The sequence below is a fragment of the Phoca vitulina genome, unplaced genomic scaffold, assembly GCF_004348235.1.
Source record: "Phoca vitulina isolate PV1807 unplaced genomic scaffold, GSC_HSeal_1.0 scaffold23, whole genome shotgun sequence".
Taxonomy (NCBI): domain Eukaryota; kingdom Metazoa; phylum Chordata; class Mammalia; order Carnivora; family Phocidae; genus Phoca; species Phoca vitulina.
This window is the reverse complement of record NW_022589726.1, coordinates 12,757,166-12,784,678: the sequence shown is the minus strand read 5'-3', so window position 1 is coordinate 12,784,678 and position 27,513 is coordinate 12,757,166. Positions and strand designations below refer to the sequence as shown.

Genomic DNA, 27,513 nt, shown 5'->3' with positions numbered 1-27,513 from the left:
AGGGAAGTGTGGAGTAGAAAAGAACAATTGGGGAACTTCTGGGAACTCACAAAGTTCTCTTGACCTGGGTAGTTCAATTGCTGTTCACTTTTTAATAATATGAAACTGTATACATATATGTTTTGTATAATTTTTCTGTGTGTAACTGTATCACATTTTTTTTAAAGATTTTATTTATTTATGTGAGAGAGAGAATGAGAGAGAGAGAGAGAGCATGAGAGGGGGGAGGGTCAGAGGGAGAAGCAGACTCCCTGCTGAGCAGGGAGCCTGATGTGGGACTCGATCCCGGGACTCCAGGACCATGACCTGAGCTGAAGGCAGCTGCCCAACCAACTGAGCCACCCAGGCGCCCTAACTGTATCACATTTTTAAAAAGATAAAAATGTTAATGGAAATAGCTGAACTCTGGAAATCAAATGGTTAGACAAAAAAAGCTGAAATGGTATAAAGATTAAGAAAATAAGAGAAACAAAAAAATTATATGACATATTTCAAAGGAGGTTGATAGATATAAAAATATAAATTGATACCTTGGGGCGCCTGGGTGGCTCAGTCATTAAGTGTTTGCCTTCGGCTCAGGTCATGGTCCCGGGGTCCTGGGATCAAGCCCTGCGTTGGGCTCCCCGCTCAGCGGGAAGCCTGCTTCTCCCTCTCCCACTCCCCTTGTTTGTGTTCCCTCTCTCACTGTGTCTCTCTCTGTCAAATAAATAAATAAAAATCTTTAAAAAAAATTGATACCTTATTTGAATAGAACATTTAAAACACTCTTAAGATACCATAGGAGAAATGCTAAAAGACTTGACACATCTGGGAAGTAGATTCTTTGTTTTTGTTTCTCAAGTCTCAGTCTTCTAATTTATGTCAATACTAACTTTCCTGTAATAAGGAGCATGTGGGAAAAAGACCCTGCAATTCCTACTTCTGAGTGCACCCAAGAAAATTAATTTGTCTTCCATTATGAAAAAGAATGATTGGGAAGTAAAATAAGAGGGATAAATGTAAAGAAGCAACAACTAGAGAAAAAGGATTTGTGACATTAATATTATTTTTTAATGGTAAATGCTAATGAGGAGTAATAAAGAATCATATTTTATGATTAAATAGTGACTGGAGGGAGAATCTCAGACTATAAATGTGCTGTTCATCAAATACATCAAATAAGGTTTGATAAGGTAATGTACATCAAATAAAATGGGCAGAGAAAATGATAAAAGAGAACAATGAAAATCTGCATACCATATCTTTAGGAGATAGAGATATGGAATTAAAACATAGTGTGTGTGGAATTTCTGTCCATTTCTTTAAGAATGAGAAAAAATTGTAAATATACACAATATTAACTCTTCTTTATAATAAAAAGTGTGAAAGTTGCATGAGGATGAAAAGAGGAGTGATATAGTAGAGTGAATAGTAAAGAACTATTAAAAATAAGACAACAGGTCCAAAATGGAGTCACTTATGCAAAGCCCTCATCACCAAACTGAGACTTGACTTAATTATGGTTTCAGTTTTCCCAGAAATGGAATCTTTTCCAGACAATCAGGAATAGTCTGATAGACCGCTGCCATTTCCCAAAGGAAAGTAACCTTGTAATAACCAACTTCTATTTCACCTGGTATAACTTCCTATCCCTGCTTCCCTCTGCCTATGAGAAGTCTTTCATTTTAGACAGCTCCTTGAAGTTCCTTTCTATCTGCAGAATTAGATGCTGCCTGATTCATGAATCATTGAATAAAGCCAATGAGATCTTTAAAATTTATTCAGTTGAATTTTTTTTAATGGTCAAAGTAACATTTTTCTTTTCTTTATCTTTTAAGGAATCAATGTCCATCTGTTCCTACTTCCATGAAAATTCCTTGTTTAAGGGGTTTCTGCTCCTCTGCTATCCCTCAAATGTACATCTTTACCATGGTTCAATCCTTCAGCCTCTTCTATTTTTCCTCTGTTTTCCTTGGTAACTCCATCCTTTCTAGTGATTAACATAACCTACATATCACTGATTTCCAAACACAGTCCTTATTTCTGTTGTTCTCATTGCATACTGGATATTTCCACCCAATTCCTCAATTTTCCATTTCCAAAAAGGAATACATAAATTTTCTGTTCAGAATCAGAATTCTGAAATCAGAAATTCGGAATCAGAATTTCTTACATTACATATCTGATTTTAGCAAACAGTATAATTAAGCACGTAGTAATTTAATTAGAAATCTTGAGAAATTCCCTTAGCTCCTTTTTCTCCTTCAGCAACATTACCAACCTTCTCCTCCTATACACACACACAGATCATCGTCATCATCATCATCATCATCATCATTATCATTATCATCATCACCATTACCATTCTTATCAGCAGTCTCCAAATAATTTTGTTCTCTATAATACCACCAAAATTCCCTTCTTAAAAAGCAAGCCTGAGTATATAATATAGTTGCCGGCTTAATGTTCTCTACTACTGCATAATTCTTCCACTTGACAGAGAATTTTTAAGCCAGCATATAACAACCTAGTTTTATATCTGGTTTTATACTTTGTTTACATGTCTGTCTCTACCGGAATATAAATTCCTCAAGAACCACTCATAGACTTCAATGCTCAGAATAATCATTATCAAATATGATAAATATTTATGGAATGGATGTATTCTTTGCATGGCTTTTTGCTATAGATTGAGCATGCTTTAAAGCAGGAATTATAAACCTAAGGTCCTTGAATCCCCATGGGGTCCATGGATAGAATTTGTGGGTCAGCAAACTTGGTTCAAAAAATATTTACTTAATTTTCACTAACCTCTGACTAAAGTTGGCATTGTCTTCAAACCATAAATTATAGTTGTATCAATAACTTTGACTCTAATAAAATCATAGATTTATTTATATTATATGTAAGTTATTATAGATATTTGAAATATCTTTAAGCCCATAACTTCTTTGGAATATGGTTATTATTAGATCCATGCTATACCTTTGTATGTAATATGTTAATAATCATATGCATGTATTACTGCATGAAAATTTCAAATATTTGGTAAATGTATTCCAAAGTAATACATCCTTTGCTTTTTATTTTCTTTCTATATCCTATTAAGCAGCTTTCACCAAAGACAGCCTCAAAAACTTCCATTTATGTTTCATTGGCAGGAATTTAGTAACATGATGTCACTAAGTTGCAAGGAGGGTTAAAAAGTATAGTTTTTTAGCTGAGCATACTGCCACCTCATCAAATAAAATAGGGGTTCTCTTATTAAGGCAAATGGAGGGAGTAGATATCAAGTAGGGAATTAGCAATTCCTGCAAAAGACACATTAATAGTTTTATATTCTAACTGAAATGGAAACCATAAAGAGATTTATGTTTTTAATTACTATACTTTCCTACCTTTCTCTCTACAAGAAGTCATCCTTGATTCCTTCAACCGTAATAAATTGCTTCATCCGCCTTAGTCTGAATTTCTATACTGCGTGATCTGGACTTCTAGCCAGTCATTTCTAGCCACCATGAGTTATATTTATTTATATAAATGTTCTAATTAGATTACCTACTAGGTGCTAAAGTTCTCCGAGGCAAGGCTTCTCATTCATTTTTGTTCCTACAACCTAAAAGAGCATAGCACTATCGCTTATTGGGTAATAGCACAAACCCTAGAATCACATAGTCTTGAGTAGACTAGATGTTACTGATTTGCTGTATGACTTGAGCACAGCCCCTAGAATTTATATGCCTGTCTCCTTACTTGCAAAATGGACTAAAAATCTTTCTCTTGTGTTTGTTCTAAAGATTAAATGAGATAATGTATATAAAAGTTTTAATATAGCTCCTGACAATAGTAAGCACTCATAAAATATCTATTATTTCCATTTTCCCAGGACATAATAAAGCCTCAGTAAGTATTTGTTGAATTACTGATTCTGTCTTTGAGATCATGTATGGATCTGGTTGGTAAAAAGCACAGAAGAGGCCTTATCTAGTTAGTCACAAGAGAAGTGTCTTAAAATATAATTGCAATCAAGTATTTTTACTTCAAGCTACAGTGACTAATTATCCATTCAGATTTTAACTAATAAGGAATAGCTGTCAATTATTACCCAGTAGTTTATTTATTCTTATGCATATAAAAATAACATTCAAAAGATAATATCAGATAGGGAAGATGTAGGGGCAGCTTTATTTGAAAACTTACCCAGAATATTGCAATATTTCCATCTGTAAGTGAATAATAAATCAAAACCCAAGATTAAAGCTAATTATTTTTGTAATTTAGGAAATGAAAATAAGAAATATTAAACATAATTATTCAAATTAAATCAATTGGGACTGAGAACAAATGGGTTTATGAGCTGTTTATTGTTCTAAATATCAACAAGAAAACCAGATGTTTTCTAAGAAATAGGTAGCAGATAATTATTTTCATCCAACCCTGGGTTGTAATCTTTATAGATCGCCCTCCTTTGATTCTCATGTTGAAACACTAAGTGAATTACTACTTAATCAGGTGAGTAATATTGTATACTTGAATTTCTTTCCTCAGACTACTGAAAGGTATAAGAACATATGACTCCCCTAATCTCCAAATCACCCTCTCCTGTCATATTTATTTTTGGCTGATGGGAAATGTTATATGAATTACAAATTGTTGCTATATTGGAAATGCAAATATTAGATATGTGTATTTCTTTCTCAAAAAGACTTCCCCAAAAGAAAGTTATTGTATTACTTTAGGTGGGGAGCGGAGGCATTACTTTAAATGAATCTGCATAGCATTTAAAATGCCAAACGTGACCTACGTGGTTTCTCTTTACCCTTCACGTTCTTAAACCTTCACTTTCTCAGAAGACTTTAATACAATACTGATAATACCAATGCTCTTACTAAGGATGAAATGCTGAAGGGGAAATAAGATTAGAGGTAGGGAAATCATTTAGAAAAGTGTATTAATCATCCAGGTATAGTTTGATGAAGTCTTGAATTTCTGTTATCTAAAAATAAGCTTTTTATCGTTTTTAACTTTTTAGTTCAAGTTCTAGTTGTAAAGGTGTTTCTCATCAAATGGACTCACAATTTAATGAAGCAGTAAGCCATTCAAATCTGAAACTTATAGGGAGAAAGTAGGTGATATACTCAGAGTTACTAGAGTTGAAACATAAATTCATTTGATTTCATGAGTCCTGGAGCATCTGTGTGATTACTCAGTTCAAGTGGGCAATCTTTGAGAACCTGAAAGCAGTGAACTCTGAGGAAAAAAGGAGCTAGCTCAACTGATTGGAAAAGGCAGAAGGTGAAGCCCCGGAAGTAGGTAATGTGGAAGCTGGATTAACACGTCATGTCTTGCAGCAGCAGAAATTCTCCTGAGGTGAATGTAAGATGTTCCAGCAGATGCAAGGGAGCTATTTCCTGAGGGGTTGCCCTGATGTCTCCACATTGGAATTAGCCTAAAATACCAGGCATGAAGGGGGATAGAGTGTTAAGAGAAAGAAAAAGAAAGTTACAGAGTGGGGAAAAGAAAGTTAAAAAGTACAAAACAAAAACCCAAATTGGTTGTTACCAAGGGCTGGGAGTATAAGGAGTGGATTGACTACACATTTGTCAAAAGTCATTAAGACTATTTTCATAAAAAGCATGAACTTCCTGAAGGTGAATTATACCTCATTAAACTTGAACAAAAAATATTAAAAACAAACATGATTAACTTAGAAAGGTGAACATGCTGGGGTGCCTGGGTAGCTCAGTCGGTTAAGTGGCCAACTCTTGATTTCGGCTCAGGGTCCTGGGATGGAGCCCTGCATTGGGCTCCATGCTCAGTGGGGAGTCTGCTTGGGGATTCTCTCTCTCCCTCTCCCTCTGCTCCTCCCCCTGCTCATGCTTTCTCTCTCTCTCAAATAAATAAATCTTGTTTTAAAAAAAGAAAAGTAGACATGCTAATAGCAAAAAACCCGAAACTACATATGGAGAGATTTAATCCAGGACAATTTTAAATTACAGCATGTGGATTATGAGATGATCAGAGTTTAAAAAGAGGAAGGGAATGGGAAATTGCATATTAACTTGATTTTGTTATTGCTGGGTTAGTGATACTGTGTATTCTTTATGTGCTGGATTTTCACATAGTTTTGTGTCTTGAATGTGGATCCTGATGGCAGAGATAAGGAAAGATGGTGCTAGGTTTGCCTTTCTAAACTGGTATGTCATCGGTTGGGTTCTCCAGAAACTAACAGTGACACTGCATCTAGTCAACAAGGTGTTTCTTAGCAAAGGGAAGGGGGAGTAAGCAAGACTGGGCAGATGAAGAAATCCAGCTGTGATGAACTCAACAAAGCCTTGGCCAATTTGACATGGAGTTCTGGAGAGAACCAATAGATCCACGTGGGCATCTATTGGTCCTCCCTTACCCAGTTGTGATAGTAAACCCCAGGCTGCCTAAACAGTCCAGTGGTGGGGCACCCTGCCCCCTCCTGCCTTACTTCATCACTAGGTGCAGGTGAAACGGTGTGCTGTAGCTGAGGCCCACCCTGAAGAAGCTCACCCTGAGGCTGTCTGCTGACTGCTCTCCCTACGGCAAGTCATTATTTGAAGGGCACCTGGGTGGTGCATCTTCATATTTATCACCGTTCACCCTTTGCACCACTGGCATATAATTCTCCATATAGGTTCAAAAATCAGCTCTTGGTGGGGCAGGAACTGGCAGGCCTTTCTTCCTGAAGGACTCTTAAAAGTAGGAGGTTAGTGAGACAAATGACAGGCCTGAAATGGCGGTTGTGCTTGGAGCCACAGCTGATATTCAGTTGTGATCTTCTCCCTCCTCCACTATACACTCTAGGTTTCCCTCAACCTTCGCTACCCTTCTGCTGACATCAGTGATTTACCTAGTGGTGTGAACCGGACCCTCATTTCAACAGGCCTGAGTCCCTGCTCACCTTGCCCTCCTCGGCCTGGGGTTGATGTACCTGTCTACTGTCCCCTTTGGGTAAGGGGCTATCACCTGCCAGTGTGGATCACTTGAGTTGCACATGTATTCTCTCCCTGCTCCTAGTGCATTGAAAGTAGCCCTATTGCCTCCTGATGATCAGAGTCAATTATTCCTGCCAAGAAAATTATTTCTTTTCTTTCATGTTTGTCCCTGGACATAAGGAACCCAGAATGGCGACACAGCAGCTGTAGGTTATCATTCAATGAGACGCTGGCAATGGCCTTTGGAGAACATGTGTCCTCTTTGGGAACCAGGACATTGAGCTTTGTAAGGCCCAGAGTTGTGGGGACAAAAACACAGAATCATTGGGAATGATCACAAGTGAGGCCACCTGTCCTTCCACTCTCTGATTCTGGGTCCCATTTGTTCTTTATTTGGGGACTATAACATCATTGAAGAATATTTGATTTAATGCATATACTACGCTCTGGAGGATGGCACTTCATCCTGTAGATTGTTGCCTCTACGCTGCCACTCCAGCTCTGTCCTCCACAGTCCATTGCAATGCTTTATTAGGCCAGCAACCTTTCAATGCAGTAAGTGTAATAACCAATAGATAATATGGTCAAGGGTTCTCTCCAGCATTTCCTTTGCTAAAAAGGGCATTCCCTGATCGATCTGTTATATGGGATCACATGCTTGTAGATCAAACACTCCATAAGTCTTCAGATAATAGTGGTGGTTGAGGCCCTGAATGCAGAGAAGGCAAACCCATATATGAAATATGCTGGCTCTTCATGACTGAAGGAGCCCAATGTGGTCCACTTGATATGGAGCAGTCAGCTGGTCTCCTTAAGGAATGGTGCCATATCAGGCCTCAGCATTGGTCTCTATTACTGGGATATTGAATACTTGGCAGAAGCAGTACTGAAATCAGCCCTAGTGAGTCAGAGTCCAGGCATGACCTCCAATTTCACCTAATGGCTGCTTTGTTTATGTGCCATCATAACTTCACTGGAGGGGCCAATGAAAGAACCTGCTGGTCACTTTGAGAACTTGATTGTTCAGTAACTGTTCTGTGGTGAATGCTGTCTTGGGCCATTAACATGTGGAGTGAACATTTTTACACTTTATGACCACTCTCCTATGTTCATCCATATGCCTATACTCCAGACATTTTTGTCCCCAGTCTTCCAATCATTTTCTTTTCAGGCCTCTGACCAGCAGCCAGGTCACTTGCTACTGCCCATGAATCTGTATATATTTTGTCTGTGAGACACAACTTTGTCTACACAATATGGATGACCAGGTGTCCCACCTGAAACTTTTCCTCTTAGCAGGATTTCCCCTCATCCCTGTCTTTCAAGCCTGTCCCTGAATAGATCTGTAATACAACTGTCCATATTGAGTGGATCTACCCATAAAACCAAGTTTTACCTTTTGTTTCCTCCTTCATAGAGCAGTATTTGCTCCTACAGCCGTAAGTGTGGGTGAAGGGAAGTGTGCTGAAGTAGCAGTTGTGGGTTCCATAAGAGTCTGGGCTAACTGCTCCTATCACTTGCTTGTACCTTCTGGGCTGCTTATGCTTGGTTTCAGATGCACCGCTGCTATTTTATAGTAGATTGTTGCTGGGTTTGCTGACCTCATAACTTGGTAGGGCTGCTAGAACTAAGCTGATTTCTGGCAATACCATCTGCATAGTCATTGGATATCCCATGAAGAGGCATTCTATCTTTAACAGGACCTCAGTAGTCAGGAGTTCTTTATCAACAGCTGTAAAAGGTGTAGAATACTCTGCCTCAGATGACATAATCTTGCTTCAGAACCCCAAAGACCTTCAATATGTTCCTCCTGCTGGGGATTGCCACAAACCCTGTATGATCTTTTTTCCCACCACAGATACCACCAACACAAACAGAATGTTGAATTGTGTTTCTCAAGAAGCAGGGACCTTTCTTTCTCTGGGCCCCAATCAAAGACAGCAAGCTTTTCACATCCCTCAGTCTATGGGCCATAGCACTATCTATAGGTGTAAAATATTCTGCCTCCAAAACTTAGAGGCCAGCAGATGGCATTCTTCCCTTTTCATTGTGGGAGGTGCAAAGTGTAATAATTTATCTTTGTTTTGGAGGGGATATCCTGTCACACTGTGAAACACTAGACCCTTATAAATTTTACAGAGTAGAAGATTCCTAAATGTGTTTATCTCCCACCCATGTGTCTTGCCAAGAACTCTAGTGTGCTTGCCATTTCTTGGTCATTCAGCCTGATAAATCTAATGTTATCAATGTAATAGATCAATATGCTGTTCTGTAGGATAATATCCAGATGGTCAGATCTCCTCAAACCATATCGTAAGAAAGGACAGGAGAGTAGCAGAATTTAAACAAAATTCTAAATGCATATTTTTGGTCATTCCATAGGAATGTGAACTGTTTCTCATCCTCTTCTAAATGGCATAGAAAAGAATATATGTACCATAATCAGTGACACCATGCCATGTATTTGAAGCTGGATTCCTCTGCTCAGGCAAAGATACCATTTCTGTATGGTGAAAACAGGTAGGGCTATTCCATGGTTGAGCTTGTGGTAGTTTATCATCATCCTTCAGAAATTATTTATTTTCTGTAGGAGTTAATTCAACTAAATAAATGAAAATATTATGGCATCACGATCCCTTCATCCTTTAGGCCTTTAAGGGTGCCACTGATCTCCTTAGCTCTCCCACTCCCCCTTACCATGTGCTATTGTTTTTTATTTCCAATCTTGGTGGGAGGGGGGTAGGTTAGTTTCTAGGGCTTTTACTTGGCTTTTCCGTCTCTAATAATTTTCACCTCAAAGACCAAGGGTTCAATGTGGGAGTTATTCCCCAACTATTCAGTGTTTAAATCCTAGATGGGAAATGACCATTGATGAATGGGTACATTGACTCAGTGAATTTACTGTAAGCCTGATGTTGGCAATACTTAATTTATTATCTGGAGTCCATATGCCCAAAATCTAAGAAGGAGTGTGATGATATATTGGGTTTTTAGGTGTCAGTGTCCACACTAACTCTTTCCTTCAGTCCTCACGATATCTAGGCTTCCCTCTTTCCCATTGAAGAAGCTATGGCTCCTTTGTGGAAAGACTGGGGGAAACCACCCAAGTATAACTATTATAGTGTTGCAGGATTGTTTCTCCTAGGAACCAGCCACCTCTGTGATCAGTGTTCCAATTCCAGGTCTGGAAATAGAGAAATTATTTGTGGTCTTTTGTTTCTTGTTTTTGTTTTGAGGTGACTGCCCTCCACTTCCCCTACCAGTGATCCAACTTTGATTTCTTCTTCTGGTTCAAGATGGGTAGTGCCCTTGTCAGCTGTCCATCTGTTATGCCCCTGATATGTCATGTTCTGTTAATTGTCTTAATAACTTGCTATGAATGAACCCCACCAGGATGCCAGGCCAAACTTATTAGTCATTAAAATTATCAGCATATCCTGAGTTCTGGAAGTTAAGCATTGTTATCTAGATTATGTTATTTTGGGATCATATCAGCCCCACTGTTAACAGTGAGCCTAGTTCTGGAACAGCCTTGCCTGAACTACAGAGGAGAGCTACCACTGAACATTTTAGTGATGCTGGTGCCCCTCTTACCAGCATATTCCTCATGCCCTTGGTCAACACTGTGCTGTAGGGGCCTTCCTGTAGATTATCTACATTCTCTTGAGCTTCTCTGGAGAATGCTAAACACTCATCATGGGCTATTGCTTTTTCTATTTTTCTAAGAGCCTTTCTAGTAGAGAATTCATACCAGCTCCTGATGTGGGTGCCATTATGGTAAATCCTGTATCATGAGAATGCTCTTTTGGGTTCCTGGACACAATTCCACTGTGTGTGTGTGTGTGTGTGTGTGTGAGTGTGTGTGTGTGTGTGTAGGCTTCCCTACACCCAACAAGCAATTCTCAGACATCAGCAGAGTATCAGAGAATTCACCTAAATTCTGAAACTATCTACCTAGAGATAGAATCAGATTACACAGGTAAAGAAGGGTGTGGTTCTACAAGACTGCCTTCCACTTCAGATGACAATAGCAAGCCCAGGTTGTTATCCATGCTTCTGAACTACTGGCTATAAATCAGAGGGTCCTATGACCCCTCCTTGGGTTTGATTAATTTGCTAGTACAGCTCACAGGACTCACAAAACCTGTTATCTCACCAGATCACCAATTTATTGCAATGGATATTAAAGTAGCAAATCAACAGCCAGATGAATAGGGTGAGGTCCTGAACAAAGAAGCTTCTGTCCTTGTAGAGCTTGGGACTCAGCATGGTGGCACACGGAAGTTGGAAGCATTCCATTTCCTCAATCTGGAAGCTCTCTGACCCCCTTTCTTTTGGGTTTTATGGGGGCTTTGTTACATAGGCATGAATGATTAACTCATTCATGCTAGGCATGAATGATTAACTCAATTCAACCATTCATGAATGGTATGAATGATTAAAAAAGTTAAATTGCTTTAACCTCCAATGTCTCCTTCTTCCTGGAAATCAGGGGTAGGACTAAAAGTTCCAACCCTCTACTCAGGGTCGGTCCCCCTGGCAACCAGCCCCCATCCCTAGGTGCTTTCCAAATGTCATCTCATTAACATAAACCCAGTTATGGTAGAAAGGGGCATGTTGTAACAAGACACCCATTTCACCTTTATGGCTCTGAGGCATTTTCAGGAGCTGAGAAGTGGAGACCAAATAGTATAACAAAAGATGCTCTCATCACTCTTATCACTCAGGAAATTCCAAGGGTCTGGGGAGCTGTGAGCCAGGAAATATGAATGAAGACCGTGTATACATGGTTATCTGAATGACCAAATATACATAGCTCTTATAAATTATAATATCACAACTGCCAAGTCAATCAACTCTTTACTATTTAATTTTTATGTTTCGACCCCCTTGATTAAGCGACCTTAGAACCCAGTCACACAAGCACTCCCCCAGTTTCACTGGCTAAGTCTCATAACTGCTTTGGAGTAGGGCCCTGTTATCCTAATAGATACTGTTTTCTCCATACATCTAAACAGTCTGATACTTAGCTCTCACTAGTGCATACCTTCCACTGGCATGTCCCCCAGCACTGTTAAAAAGTTTTAACAAATGGACTACCACCTTGTTCCAGAAGCTGTTTGTGATGGGGTCCTCACTGCCAGCGAGGTGATGGATAATGCAGCTCTAAAAGCCTATACTTACAACTGTGTTCGCAGACCCCTCCTGATACCAACTTTCAAAGGTTGGATTACCTACAAGCAGATTCTGAGAAGTTTGGGGTGCAACATATTTATTAAGAATGGACACCTAAGAAAGGAAAGGGGAGTTAGCAAGATTGGGCAGAAGAGGAAATCAAACTGTGACAAAACCCAGCAGGGATCTCTGGAGCAAGTACTACCCATAAGAATATTTCACACTGGGCCAAAATGACTGGGTTTTTATACATCTGCCACACTCAGTCAACAGGTGCAGGCTACCCCCAAAAAGGAGGTGACGTCAGAAGATGTGACTTCCTGCAGCTAAGGCAGAACATGAAGTTGCTGACATCTGGGAGCTGCCTGACCACACTGTGCATCCGAGCTGCTTGTGGGATCTTGGAAACACAAAGGTGTCTCCCACAAAGTCTAAAGTTTTCAAAAACAGTAGATAAAACAAACCCAATCAAGAAGCAAACAACAAACGGCTTGGTTCTTTCCCTGTATCTCAGGCCCGATTTTCCTAAGAAAAACTATAAGCAGGTCCACTTACCCACTTACTGTTTAGCAATTTTCCTGCTAATATTCTTCTAATTGTTTTCCAAATAGAGGAGGTGATAGAGAAAAAGAGCAAAGGAGTAAAGTGTGGCGGGTTGTGTTTGCCAAACTGCAACAACACCTCCCATCCCACATGCTTTCCTAAAATATACCCTTGCTGCCCCTGTCTAAAAGTAGAGTCTAATTCCTCTTCTCTTATGTGGTAGTAGAATGCCCTCTCAAAGATATCCATACTCCAATCCTTGGATCCTGTGAATACGTTGTTACAGGACTGCAGATATAGGTAAGGTATGAGCCTTACAATAGGGAGATTATCCAGTGGGCCCAATGTAATCACATGAAACCTTAAAAGCAGAGAAGTTTCGCCAGCTGGAGGCAGAAGAGACGAAACGAAGGGAAAGTCAGAGAGATTTGAAGCATGAGACATATTCCAGGCACTGTTGATTTTGAAGATAGAGGGTAAATGTGACAAGGAATAGAGGTGACCTTAAGGAACTAACAGCCACCAACGAAATGGGGACCTCAGCCCTCCAACTTCAAGGACCTGAATTGTGCAAGCAACCTGAGTGACCTTGGAAACAAAATTTCCCCCAGATTGTGAGACCCAGGGCAGAGAAACTAGTCAAACTCACTCAGACTTCCAACTTACAGAACCAAAGGTTCATAAATTTGTTTTGTTTTAAACCACAAGGTTTGTGATAATTTGGTACAGCAACCATAGAAAACTAACACTGACTGTGACTCACTAGTTAATAGAATGCAGGGGGGAGACACTGAGTAACTTTTGAGTTTAGGTCAAATTCCACCTGGGTCGTAAAAGCCTAGCTCTCATGAGGCTTTTTGGACACCCATCATACTGTAAGAATCCCAAGCCATAAGGAGAAACCATGTTTCAGTGCTCCAGTAAGGAGATACGGGTGAGCCTAGCCTTTGACTCATTCTGGCCCAGGAACCAGACATGTGATTGAAGAAGCCCCTAAATGATATTAGGTCCCTGTGTTCCATTCTTTCTAGTATAGGCTCTAGACATTATGGAGCAGAGACAAGCCATCCCTGTTCTGCAAACAGAATCCATGAATGTAATGAAATTATTGTTGATTTATAGTATAATTTTAAACTTTTTATATAAAAATAGTAACCAGAGTAGAAAGGAAAGAAGAAAAACCACTCAAATAAAAAGAGGGATAATCTTTAAAAATCTCATACCCAGATCCATACCTAGGAAAAGAGATAAATTCTTCAGAATAGTTATGAGGAAGAATTTTATTCTCAAGTTATAATTTGGTTGAAAGACAGAGGGAAAGAATATCATTTTATGTACTACTCTACAAGTGGGTCTGCAGCTCCTATATAATAAATGATTTTTCTTATAGTTACCCAAATGTGTATGTGTAATCTTTTTTTTTAATTTTTTAAAATATTTTATTTATTTATTTGACAGAGAGAGAGATAGTGAGAGCAGGAACACAAGCAGGGGGAGTGGGAGAGGGAGAAGCAGGCTTCCCGCCGAGCAGGGAGCCCGATGCGGGGCTCGATCCCAGGACCCTGGGATCATGACCTGAGTCGAAGGCAGACGCTTAACGACTGAGCCACCCAGGTGCCCCATATATGTGTAATCTTAACTAAACAGAAACTTATTTTAAAGTATGAAGCCAAGAAGTGATTAATTTTTCTTTATAAAACTATTTCTGGATTTTGCAATCGTCTGATTTGTTCTTTAAAAAATTATTAAGGAGATAAATATCAAATCTTAATTAATTTTACATTGTCTTTGATTGTTTTCATAATTCAAATTATGTCAAATCAGTTTATTTTACTTAGTTATTTTATTTCTGAGGGATTATTTCCTAAATATGTACATATTTTACATAAGGGAATACCACCTTTCATTTTGTTAAGCTTTATAACTTAGAAAGCAATTCCATTTACATTGCCTGGTTGACCCTTCTTAATAACCAAATCAAATTTTTACTACTTATGAAGAAAGTAAAGTTTAAACAGATTTGTGTCTTTGACAAATTAGTGCATTAATGAAGTGCCCAAGTAGGCCGATATCCAGTTACTCAGATGCTGAGTATCTGAAATACTCATTTCAGACATTGTATTGCTTTTTTTAAAGTTTTTATTGTATGTATTAAAAATCAAACTTGATATGATAACATATGTCCACAGAAATACTTGTGTTTAAATATTTATAGAAGCAAATAATAAAATTCATTCAAATATCCACCAACATGTGAACTGATAAAGAATTTGTGGCATTTCCACACAATAGAACACTACTCAGCAATGAAAAGAACAGACTACTAAAGCATACACATAACTAAATGGATGAATTAAAGATAAATATGCAGAATGAAAGAAGTCAGTTACAAAAGCATACAGATTAAATTATTACATTTACATAACATTTAGAATAGGCAAAACCAGCTAGTCTATGATGATAAAAACCAGATCAATGATTGCCTGGGTTGCACAGCAGATTGACTAAAAATAGCAAGAGGGAACTTTCTGGGATAGCGGAAGTTCTCTAAATCTTGATGGGAGTAGTAGTTAAGATTCATCTAACTATACACTTAAGATGCAAGCATTTTAAGGTATGTAAGTTATGCTTCAATACAAGTGTATTTAACATGAAATAAACCTGGTATATTGACAAAGAAATCCACAATTTCTGTTTTGGTCTTTGACATCATGAAAGAAAGCTCATTCTCCTCCATAAAGGCTACTGAGGAAGAACTCTATATGTCTTTTTTGAAACATATTTCTGGGTCTGTAGATAACTCTTCAACTCAATGACTAGGGTGGTCTATTCCAGTTTAGATAAAAAAAAAAACCTGCAAAGAATATCATTCAAAAAACCTAATATCCCAATATTTATACTCTGGTGTGTATCTATGAACAAACATAATTATGCGGTGGAGGTAATCACAGCATTAGGATCAGAATCAGTCTGAAAATTAAATAAATAGTGTATAGGCTTCTTGAGAGAAGCACTACTTAAAACTAAAAAGTTTATCCTAGTGCCTGGCAGATTGCTTAACAAATATGCCGAATAAATGAAGATAAATATTTCAAAGTCATTATTGGATTTCTTGACTCTGGACCTGTGTTGAGAAATGAAATTTTGGTGGACCAAGATAAAAAAAATACAAGATCAATAAACCTCAGGCGACAACTTACATTGCTAGGCTCCAGCTCAAATCATAGAGCTAAAGGCAGAATCACATTTTGTGGATTTGAAACTGATACCACATTTCGTGTAACTGACCTCATACAGATAATGTCTTGGGAAAAAAATTTGTAACAAGTGATTGTTCAAGATCACTATCAACATAATCCCAGGAAAATTAGCCAACATTAAGAAATCAATTACCATTACATAGCAAAATGGCACAAAACAAATATGCAGTTTGGGTCAATTCCTGGCAGAGAGAAAGCAGAAAAAGAGCTTCTGAATGAAAAACGAAATGGCAATATGGCCTGAACTTCAGCCAAGAAATAAAGTAAGGGCAGTTGAAAATTTAGCTTACTGAGAGGCAGGTAGCTGAGAGTATTTTAGCATGAAACTCTCTTGTGACCTGGGAGGCATTATGTAAATGCAAACAGTGACTCAATCTTCAAGGACATTCCAGGCACAGGGCAAGTTACACAATGTTACAAGTTAAGCAGGTAACCTTATTGTTGCATTTTATAAAACGTATCCTGATCAATACTGCTGTCCAAAATATAAGGAAATACCTATTTTTTGGTTAGTTAGGAAAAAAACTCTACCATACATAAATATTTTCATTTGTTAAAATTATGCAAAATTCTGTGGATCTTTGCACCCTTGAAGTGCTTGAAAGTACCATAGAGGTTTAGAAAGTGAAGCTAAGATTAAGTGACCCACCCAAGACTATATGCACAAGAAAAGGCACTGAAACCTAGGTTCCTTGGTACCATATTCAGTCCTCATTGATTTATTTCATAAAATTCATTAAGTATTAAATAATTATAAGCCACTATTTACAAGAACCCTGCCAGAAAGGTTTACAGTTTATAATGAAAACTTTTATATACTTCAGAATAATTAAAATATTCAGGGGCGCCTAGCTGGCTCAGTTGGTAGAGCATGCAACTCTTGATCTCCAGGTTGTAATTTCAAGCCCCATGTTGGGTGTAGAGATTACTTAAAAATAAAATCTTAAAAGACACTTACAATTAGAATCCCTTAAGCTCACTTTACAGATAGCATTAAATAAAATGTAAAGTTAGAAAAATATCAATGGACAGGAGTTTAAATGCAGAATCCATCAAGAGATTTTTAGAGCTCCAAAGGTCATTTATTTTGACAAAAGACCTCTCTGGGCTATTGTATAGTTATGGAAAGTCACATCATACAGCAATGTCCAACACAATGTTTTCTTTCTCTCTTTTTAAAAAAGATTTTATTTATTTATGAGAGAGAGCGCGCACAAGCAGGGGGAGTGGCAGAGGGAGAGGGAGAAGCAGGCTCCCCGCTGAGCAGGGAGCCCTATGTGGGGCTCATCCCAGGATTCTGGGATCATGATCTGAGTTGAAGGCAGATGCTTAACCGACTGAGCCACCTAGGAGTCCCTCTCTTTTTTTATTCTTTGTAAAAGGAGATGAGATTTGCATCCTCCACAATTCAATGGGAAGCTTCCATAGAAGGTATTTCCAGAGTAGACTATATGGATGTACTCAAGATATAAATCTACAAGCAGTGGACAGAGGTCTTTCATATTTTGTACATTCTATGAAACCAGGTCAGAGCAATCATATTCACAGCTGCTAGTCGCCTACAATCTCAGTCACTGTATGCCGCCACTGGATGGCAGGTACATGCTTCTTTTCACTCAGGCTATGGGGAAATATTTGGACATTTGGCCTTTTGCTCTTAGTTAAAATCAATCTATTGTGTGTAGTTTACACACACACACACAGAGTCTACTTTGGTCTCACAAAGTCTTGCCATGGAAAAAAGCTGTTAAATATCAATTTTCGGTTGTGAAATATCTATTTTTAGCCTTGACTTAAGAACATATTAAAGCATTCTCTTAATCTCAACGTTTCATTGGATCTTTATTCCATTATGATTTATAGTCTTCTTAAGTAACATCGTGTATTGGTCAGAATAAGCTAGGCTAGGTCCTCATAACAAATAATGCCCAAAATATCAGTGGCTTAACACAGTAATGGTTTGTTGCTCACACAAAGTCCAGTGTAAGATAAGCAGTCCGTCTTTATCTTTTAATGACTCTGTTTTATAGCTATTCTATCTAAAACATGAGAGTGAGAAAGGCAAAAATGGAGGAAGCACACTGGCTCTTAACTCCCTTTGCCCAGAAATGATATATGTCACTTTCATTCATACTCTGTTAGAACTAGTCACATGATTCCAATATAACTGTCAGAGAAGTTGGGAAATGTAATATCATGCAGATCATGGATATTGTGAGCACCAACAACCTCTACCATATATCTGTTCCTTAAAGTCACACTATCGTTTCTTTCCTCCAATTGGCAAACATTATTATCTTCTGTCTGCAAGAATTTGTGCCAGATACTGGAAGACTGCAGAGATGAATAAAATGTCATCTCTGTCCTCCAACAACCTAATAGATGGGGAGACAGAAAAAAAATTATAATATAGCCATAACATAAAGCAGAAAGAAAATGCTCCAGATAGAGGCACACACAATGTTCTATGAAAAAGAACACAGGGGAAGATGGAATTAATTCTTATTGAAGGAATCCTTGAAATGCTGGAGAGGTGATGACACATTTGCTGGACCTGAAGGAAAAACAAGCCTCAGACAAGTTTGACATGGACAAGAGAAAATGGGGGAATGCAAAAAGTCAGCAAAATGTGAGAAGATATGGCATGGCTGAGGAATGAAGAATCTGAGGGTTCATAGCTGAGGGTAGAGAACCTCATAGCTGAGGATAGAGGCTGTGGGTAGACAGTGCAAGACATTTGAGCTTTATTAGTTTATAGGCCATTTATGTATTTACTAATTTACTTATTTGTGGAAATGGGCTGCTAGAATATTGAGTATATTGCTATTCTTTGTTTCTTCCACTGCTATTCTTTGTTATTTCATTTTATGAATAGAAATCCAGGCAAAAGGGCGCCTGGGTGGCTCAGTTGGTTAAGTGACTGCCTTCGGCTCAGGTCATGATCCTGGAGTCCCGGGATCGAGTCCCGCATCGGGCTCCCTGCTCTGCAGGGAGTCTGCTCCTCCCTCTGACCCTCCCCCCTCTCATGTGCTCTCTCTCTCATTCTCTCTCTCTCAAATAAATAAATAAAATCTTAAAAAAAAAAAAAGTTTAAAAAAAAAAAAAGAAATCCAGGCAAAAAATTTTACCAAAAGCATTTCAAGTTCTGATCATATGGATTGTCTTTTCCCTTAATTGTATTCTTTTCTCAACTTCTGAATAATATTAACACTATGTCATGGGATAAATTGACTAGATTTTTTCCCATCTAATTCTCCTTTCAGATTCCTTTCTAATCCAACCAAATATCTACATAGCATGCCTAGCCATAGCAGTAAGGCAACTTAAAGATGAATCCCCAAATACTAACACTGGGGCAGTAGGTAAATTGGATCCAGAGTTTTAATTGTTGGAAAAACAAGACTTAAAAAAAAAAACAAAAAAAAATTTGCTACAGTTATGATTCATGCTATGGGTAGTGATTTTAGGAATTTGACAATGAGTTAAATAAACAAGAACGTTGGGCTGTAAAAACAAACAAGCAAACAAACAAAAACAGAAAAAAAAATCAAAAAGAAGGAAAATGGAGAATGGGGTCAAAATTCAGGGAATATATGGTCTTTCTTCTTTCTCTTCTTTGAAAGGAAATGAGTGATGAATGAATAGGAAAAATGTCAATAGCAAACATTCAAGAACATGACCTAGAGATGTGTGACCTAGTGTTGTTTCTTTTCAAAATTTAACATTATTTTTCGTAATGAAACCGAAATGTTTATAGTCACTGCTGGACATCCTATCACTAACAAATGCCTATTATATTTTATATAAATGTCACTTTACACATTTTTAGTTCAAAAAAGCTAGTTCTTTCTGCAATTTTCTGCCTTCCTTAGTTCCTTAGTTTCCAACATCCCTTCCTCTGTAAAATTGTCTTCCAAACTCCTTGAAATTACTAATAATAGGCAACATTTATTCCCTTGTATTATCTACCATCTACTATACATATATCATCTCACCTAAATCTTATGACAGCAATAACAAGTTGATATTATTTCTATTTTATAGCTGCAGAAACTAAGATTCAAGTTTTGTACAAGCCTACAAACTAGCTGTGGCAGAAGCAAGACAATGTGAATTTAGCTAAATGACTTTAACTTGTGAAGGGGGCAGAAAATGGCACCCTCAAATATGCCACTTTGGCATATTGATTATTTTGAATGAAAGTTACATGGGAAACAGCCAGTGCAAGAAGGACACTCTGACCCTCCTTTGTCCCCCTGAAAACAGGAAGTAAATCTCCCATGTGAAGTTACCTCCCAGTACCAGGAGGTAGAAAGAGATCCCTATCACCAGAGATAGAGAATTCAGGGCCTAGAGGGAGGTATAAATAAACCTTGTCTGCTTTGGTCACTTCTTTGTGTCTCATATATTTATGGGCTCCTAGACATATGAATTTGTTTTTCTCCTGTTAATCTGCCTTGTGTCAGTTTACTTATTAGGCCAAGCAAAGAACATAGAAGGTAAGAGGGAAAAAGTTTTCCTCCCCATACTTGTCTATTTCCAAATTTGTAAAATGTGAAAAATCACAGTATTCATCGAATAGGGTTATTTTATTAATAGAAATAACCCATAAAAGTGCTTCGGGCAGTGCCTGACAATGATAAACACTTAGTAAATAAGTGTAATTATTATTATTATTACAGTTACTGTTATTACCATTTTGATTCCTGTCCCTGTAGCTTCAAAGCTTCAATTATTTCAACTAAGTTTTCTTGGCTTCTTATAAATGATTTCAGTTCTAGAATAAATAAGAAAAGCTTCCAGGAAGTTATATTAATATCTAAGGTGAACATAACTTTGTATCTTTTCCACTTTTCAGGAGCAGAGATGTGTGTGTATTGTAGGTGAGGGTCTGTTAAATTGGCAGAAAAACGGCAATACCAATTCTCAAATTCAAGCCCACATTTCTTCTTGTTCCTTTTCTTCTAAGAAGTAGTTCAACTGTAAAGACATTTAAGGAACCCAATCTTTGGTGTTACTAAATATTCACTTCCAGCCCTTCCTCTTTCCAGCTTCCTCAAGAAACATGTTTTAGACAGTGGAGAAAAAAATAAAAAAATAAAGGCAGAAGAAACCAAACCAATGGTTGTGGAATTACCATTATCCCTAGCACTATTCATTGACAAATACTAACTCCTACTTTGAAGAATTAAATAATTTGAGAAACTAAAAATGGAAGGAATTATTTACAAGTGACTTTCCCTCATTTCTTTCCTGTTTTTAAGTTCTTCTTGTACTATTTTCTGTACTCCTTGTCCCACGGTGTAAATTTTATTTTTCCCTTATAGTGTTTTGGTTGGTGAGCCTAATCTCCAACACTGCATGCTTTCGCTACAAAAAAAGACCTCAATGGAAAAACAGCCCAACACTTTCCTGCCACACTCACAATGAGAATCTTCAAATCTCCCTGCATTGTGCAGGCTCCTCTCCCATGCATGCTTTCCCTCTCATATAGATTGCACAACTCCCAGAGGGTATCTAAACAGAGCTCCTGCACACCTGGCTTAGGTTCGCCGCCAAAGTGCTTCGGTAAAACGTGTCATGACCGATCCCGAACAACAGTTCTTCCTATCCGATTCTTGACTTTCTTCCTTGGCCCAAACTAAACTCTGTGTGCCCCGAGCCCCAGAGAGTGTCTACAGCGGTGACAGTCGCTGGGAGCATGCTCAGTCGGCCCTGAGTCACAGGGCGGGGTTCGCCCCCACCCGCGGCCCGCCGGCTCGCGGAAAGCCCAGAGCGCTCGCCCCCGCCCTCCTCCTCCACTCCCCCCACCCAGCGGCGCGCGCTCCCAGGCACCCACTAGGGCGCTCAGTAGCCGCGCCTCCCCACCACCCTCCTCCCCCTCCTCCCCCGGCAGCGGCGGGCGAGGACAAGTCTAGGGACATAAATAAATAAATAATTCCATTCACCCGGTGACAGCGAGGCGAACCGGCTGCGGCGGGGGGGCGGAACGGATTGCTGCAGCGCCTACCCCGTGCCAGACACCGGGTAAAGTAAGTACACCCCGGGAGGAAGGGGGGGAGGCGGCGGCGCCGGCCGAGAGGAAGGCGAGCGTGCCTCTGCCAAACCAGCTGCCAGCGGAGCCGCACGCGTGTGTAAAAATAATGGCTAGCCGGTGACAAACGCGCCGACGCAGAGCTGGCCAGCGAGCCCTTTTATAGACAAAAACCCCCAAAGCGGCCGCAGCAGTAGAGCTCGCGTCAGTGAGACGCGCGGACAGCTGCGCGGGAGCTGAGGGGGCCGCAGCCGGCGCGGGCTCGGGCGCGCGCGCGTCGGGGAGGTGGGCCCGAGGGGGTCTCGGGCGGGGAGCGCCCGCGCGCCCGCGTGCTTTTGGCTGGGAGGTGCCGACGGTCTGGGCGATAGCGCGGAGACTCTGCCCACGCGGAGCTCCCCCTCTCCTTGGCCCACGAGTCTCTCGGGGCTGGTTCCCAACAGGCGTATCCCCGGTGCGCTTGTCGCCAGCATCCCGTCCCAGGCCCGCGAGCACCCTGGGGCGGCCTCGTTGCCGCAGCGATTGCGGACGAGTGGTGGTGAAAGTGTGTGTAGGCAGGGTCTTTTCTTGTAGCAGACGATCGGGGCTCGGAGAGGCTGGGAGGAGGGGACAAAAGAGGAGGAGGTGTCGTCTTCCTAATTTTTTGGTCCCCAGGTTGCATAGTGGGGCGGAGGCGGATGGAAAGATGTGTGCGGGAGAGGCCTGCGTTCGGGCAGAAGGGAGCTTGACTGGACGGGGGCCGAGGAGGGCCTGCGCCTCCCTGTATTACGCCGGTTTTCTGGGCCGCTGCGCCACGCTGGGGTCTCCAGGCCTGGCCAGGTATTGCGGGAGGCTAGAGACGCGGCTCCGGTGCGAACTGCCTCCTCTCGGAGGGTGCTGCCAAGTTGCTGCCCTCTGCAGCCCCTTTTCTTCCTTACTTCCGCGAAAAGGATTGCAGACTGCCTTGGCAAGGGCGGTCATGACCAAGGCCACTTTCCTGGTAGGGCTGGCGAGGGGATTTTGTGGTTTACTCCAGGGATATTAAAATACACACACACACACACACACACACACACACACTTTGTGGTTTACTCCAGGGATATTAAAATACACACACACACACACACATACACTTTGTGGTTTACTCAAGGGATATTAAAATACACACACACACAGGAAATGATGAGCGGTTTCTCTACAAGTGACTCTATCATCCCTTCCTGGAGGAGTAGTACTCAGTGGGTTGGGTTGACTGAGGGCTGGCTGGTGTTTGTAGGATAACTAATATTTCATGTCCTCCTCCCTTTCCTGGTCCAAAAAAGAGACACAGTAAAGAATTAAAATAGTGAGCCATCATGAGGGTGAGGGGAAAAAGACTGGGCAGGAGGAAACAGTGGGCGCTAGATGCCCTTTCCTGGCACCGCGTGCTTTATGGCTAAACACAAGCTGAGAGCTCAAGAGGGCTGCAAACTTTTAAAAGTTGCATTAACTCAGTGTCATTGGAACCACAAGTACTAAGTGTGCATTTCTGGGGAGTGTGGCTAAGAAATCAAAGCTGGGTGGTGGCTACAGAGAGTAGATGAGGGTTGAACAAGGTGACCCTTATTTAGCCCTGGTGAAGCAATCTTAGCTCCACTTTCTGCTTCTGAACACATTGCATTTAAAGCAATCTAAGCGAACGGGCAACTGAATGATTCAGTGAAAGGGAAGGATTACTACCTTAAGCAACTCAACGTGTTGTGTAACAACTCATAAAGTCAGAAACTTTTTTTGCAAAACTCACATCAGCAGTTTGCAATTACATACTGCTTTCCACCCCCAGGGAGTGTTTTAATAATGGTAAGTGATCTGAAATTTTAACACCCGTTTCCTAGTGTCCAAGTTCTTGAATCCTCCTATAAATGCTCAGTTTATTTCTGGATATGTATTTACCCTTTCGTAATACCTGGCTTATATTCTCAGCCTTGAGCCCTCCTGAAGGAAGAAGGGCAGAGTGACCTATAGAAATATCCCTTATCCACAGTCATATTCCTGAATCATGAATCTGGAATAAAAGGAAGTCTCCTGCATTTACTTTTACTTCTATATTCATTCACTAAACGTTTTTTGTTGTTGTTATTATTTGGTTTTTGGTTTTTTTTTGAGACATTCACATGGAAAAAAGTAATTAACTTCAGAGTTAGACATAGACTTCAAGGTCAGTTTTGTACTTTCTTAAGGTTGAGTAATTATTTAACAATCTCCTCCTCAGTTTTTCTTATCTCTAAAATGTGGCTGGTGGTATCTACCTGAAGGGCTATTATGAGGAGTAACGTGTATGGAAAACACCTAAAACATAGACTAGCTATTTTTGAACCCCTGGAATCATTCCAGACACTGCACTGTGGTTACCAAGATGGATGAGGGTAGAATTCTGCTCTCAAAAAATTCACATCTGGTTATCCAGGTTAATCTTCCTCCTGTACTATTAGCGCTTTGTTGTTGTTGTTAGATATAAGTTTTTTAATTTTTTTAAATTTTTTAAGTTTTTATTTAATTCCAGTTAGTTAACATTCATTGTAATATTAGTTTCAGGTGTACAACATAGTGATTTGACACTTCTATACAACACCTGGTGCTCATCACAATATCCTATTAGCTTTCAATTTCCTTCTCAGTATAAGAGACATATATCCTAAATAACTTGAAAGGGATTTAGCAGTTGTAAGAAATGTTTTTAAGAACTGCTAAAAGGCAGTTTGAGAAGGGCACCTCACCTCAGAAATGGGTGTATTCAGCCCCATCCTTTGCCTAATGAGTGACCCTGTATAGACAGGAAATGGAGGATTTTCTTCTTGCTATGAGAGAAAGACACTCTTTCCCTGGAAATTATCTTTTCCAATAATCGATTTCCATTTTTTTTTTTTTTGGAAGAAGAGACTGAGCTGCAATTTATTTTACACTTTGGGCAGACTACAATCCACCTACTCTGAAAAGCCCGAGTATAGTACTGTAACAACATTTCTGTAATGGTTACTAAGTTCTAGGCACTGTGCCACTACTCTCTATGTCTATCAATATCTACATTTGCAGAAGAGGAATTTAGGCACCAAGAGGTAACATGCTCAGATTGCACAGCTAGAGGCCCAGGTCTCTGGGGCAAAGGAGGGAAGAGGGTAAAAGCAGGGCCTCTGTAGTCTCTTCTGTCTGGGTTTTGATCTTGGCTCTGCCATTTACAAGCTAGGACAAATTGCTAAACCTCTCGAAATCTTGGTTTCTTCATGTGTGAAAACGGTCTCAAAAACTGTTTCTTCATTTCTTCCTGTACAAAAAGAGGATAATATTCAATTTCATATATTGGGAGTAAAGCTTGAATGAGATAATACCTCTGAAATGCTTAGCACCGTGCCAAGCACATGCATAATGGCAGCCAGTGGTACATATTAATTATGTGGCCTTGAGGCTGTGAGGTTGTTAAAGGATCTCTGGCTTATTCTTCTTAACAGATATTTGAGAACCCTTGTAAAAGCCATGTTTCCCATTAGATAGCCTAACGGTGTTGGATTGCATCGTAAACCGTTACATGGACCCTCATTGTCTGAGAGGTCATTTTGGTGTGTCACATCCTTTCTCAAAACTGGATCAAAGTGATTAGGAAATGTGTTGAGAAACAACTGTACACCAAGTCTCAGTGAGAAACAGAACTTAAAAAATTTTTTAAAGAGAAATCTTTGTTTTCTCAGCTGATCCCTTAAATGATGAACCTAGGGGCCTAGTCTGCCTACTTGGGAGATCCAATAGTTTACAATCATAATGTGAGAGAATAGCCTAATATGGACCATTGTCTAGAGAAAAAAAAATTTACCCCATATAAATGGCCGTTAGTAAACAAGAAGGGGGTATGTGCATTTATGTCTAAACTGTAATAATCAAGAGCACTGGGAAAAAATTAACCACAAGTTAAACAAATTGAACTTGACTATAATAAAACTAGTCCAGCTAGCACTGGATTAATTGGTGCTTGGGTACATCAGAGATGTTTTCAACATATTCATAAATATTAGTATTAACAAGTGATGCCAATATTTTTGAAAACACTTTCCTGTCCTACTATGAAAACCTCTTGCAAATGTTTTCATTAATATTCATTTAAATCCCAAATGAGTGCATGAAAATCTTACAGGGCATTTGAGTGACAGCTACGTAATGGTGGTGTAAAGATGCTTTTGTTAAAAGTTTTGTGCAATTAGGATAGCCCTATAAAAATTGACTTATGTGGTTCAATTATCTGAACTGGGAATTAATTTTTGGTAATATTTGGCATTAAAACAGCAATTTTTCAATTAAAAATATTTAGTACAAGTGGTGAACACAAGAGTAATATTTGTTTAGAAAAATAAAGATCTGCATAAAATGTTGGTATTTTTTAGAAAGCTTTTTATGTCAAACATTGGCTGTTTCCTCACCTAATAACATAATAAATGTATTCTTATTAATCATCTATACCCCTAAACAGATTCTGATTAGAGCTAATACACAGACAAATTATAATTTGTAAGAAGAAGCTGCCCTGCTAAGTAATTTACTTGAAGACCATTTCTTTTGGAACTAGATTAGATATGAATAAACAGCAAAGCTAAAAGGCAGGAATTTACTTAACAGTTTCTAAGGGATGAACTGTATTAATGATATTTGCCTTACTTTAAGTCTGATTCTCCAAAATGTAAGAATCCAATGTTCTATCAGTTCTTCTCAACTATGCCAAAGGTGTATTAAGTGATAAACAGCATCACGTGACAGTGTTTCTCAACAGGTGTGTTGGCATTTTGGCAGGACCCCTCTTCTTTGTGTGGGAATGCCTCTTTCATTGCAGGACATTTAGTGTCTATGACCCCTGTCTTCTATATGCTGATAGCTTCCCCTCGGCCATGATAATTACCAAAAATGCCCCTGATGTTTAAATATATCTCTTGGAAGAATGGTACTAGATGCAGTTGAAAATTATTGGGCAATAGGATCAAATTGAGAATGTTTAAGGAAATTATCCTTGAGATCAGAGTGTCTTCTTTTTTTTCTTCAAAAGATAATCTCATGTGAAAATACCTTGATTTGAGGGAATAAGTTCTTTCTTGTAAGATATATTAAGTATAATCATGTAATAATCATGTTATCCTAGGTTCCAAGCTTGCATTTGTTTTAACCTGTCATCAGCCTTTGGCAATATTGGCACCTGTTTCTTCTTAAACTTTTGGCTTCCAGGTACTCCTTGTTTTCCTCTTACTTCTCTGACTGCTTATTTGCAGCTCCTTCTTTCACCTCCTGCTCAGTTTTTCTTTTGTGTATATTCTGTTGAATGACAGAGCTCATCCATTTTCCTTGGTGGGAATAACTCCCACATCATTATCTTCAGCCTTGACCTTCACATAAGCTTCAGGCCGACTTTCCAAGTGCCTGCTGGACAGCTCCCCTTTCCTGTGTCACTGACACCTTCAACAACATCCTCTGAACTCTGTTTTCCTTCTTTGCTTTGCTCTTACTGCTGTTACTGGTATTAGCATCCTAGTCTAGAAGATTTGAGACCTCCTCCTGGTCTTGCATCTCC

At 39.4% G+C, this 27,513-nt stretch overlaps 1 protein-coding gene across 2 annotated transcripts in view; it reads left to right on the top strand.

The window, feature by feature from the left end:
- The first annotated feature begins 21,767 nt into the window (after positions 1-21,767).
- The window catches only part of SLC16A7 (solute carrier family 16 member 7), a 180,362-nt gene continuing 174,616 nt past the window's right edge, over positions 21,768-27,513 (top strand). For both annotated transcript variants that reach the window (XM_032421137.1, XM_032421140.1), the window contains exon 1: positions 21,768-21,954. The gene's annotated coding sequence lies outside the window, so the exon portion shown is untranslated. The remainder of the gene's footprint in view (positions 21,955-27,513) is intronic.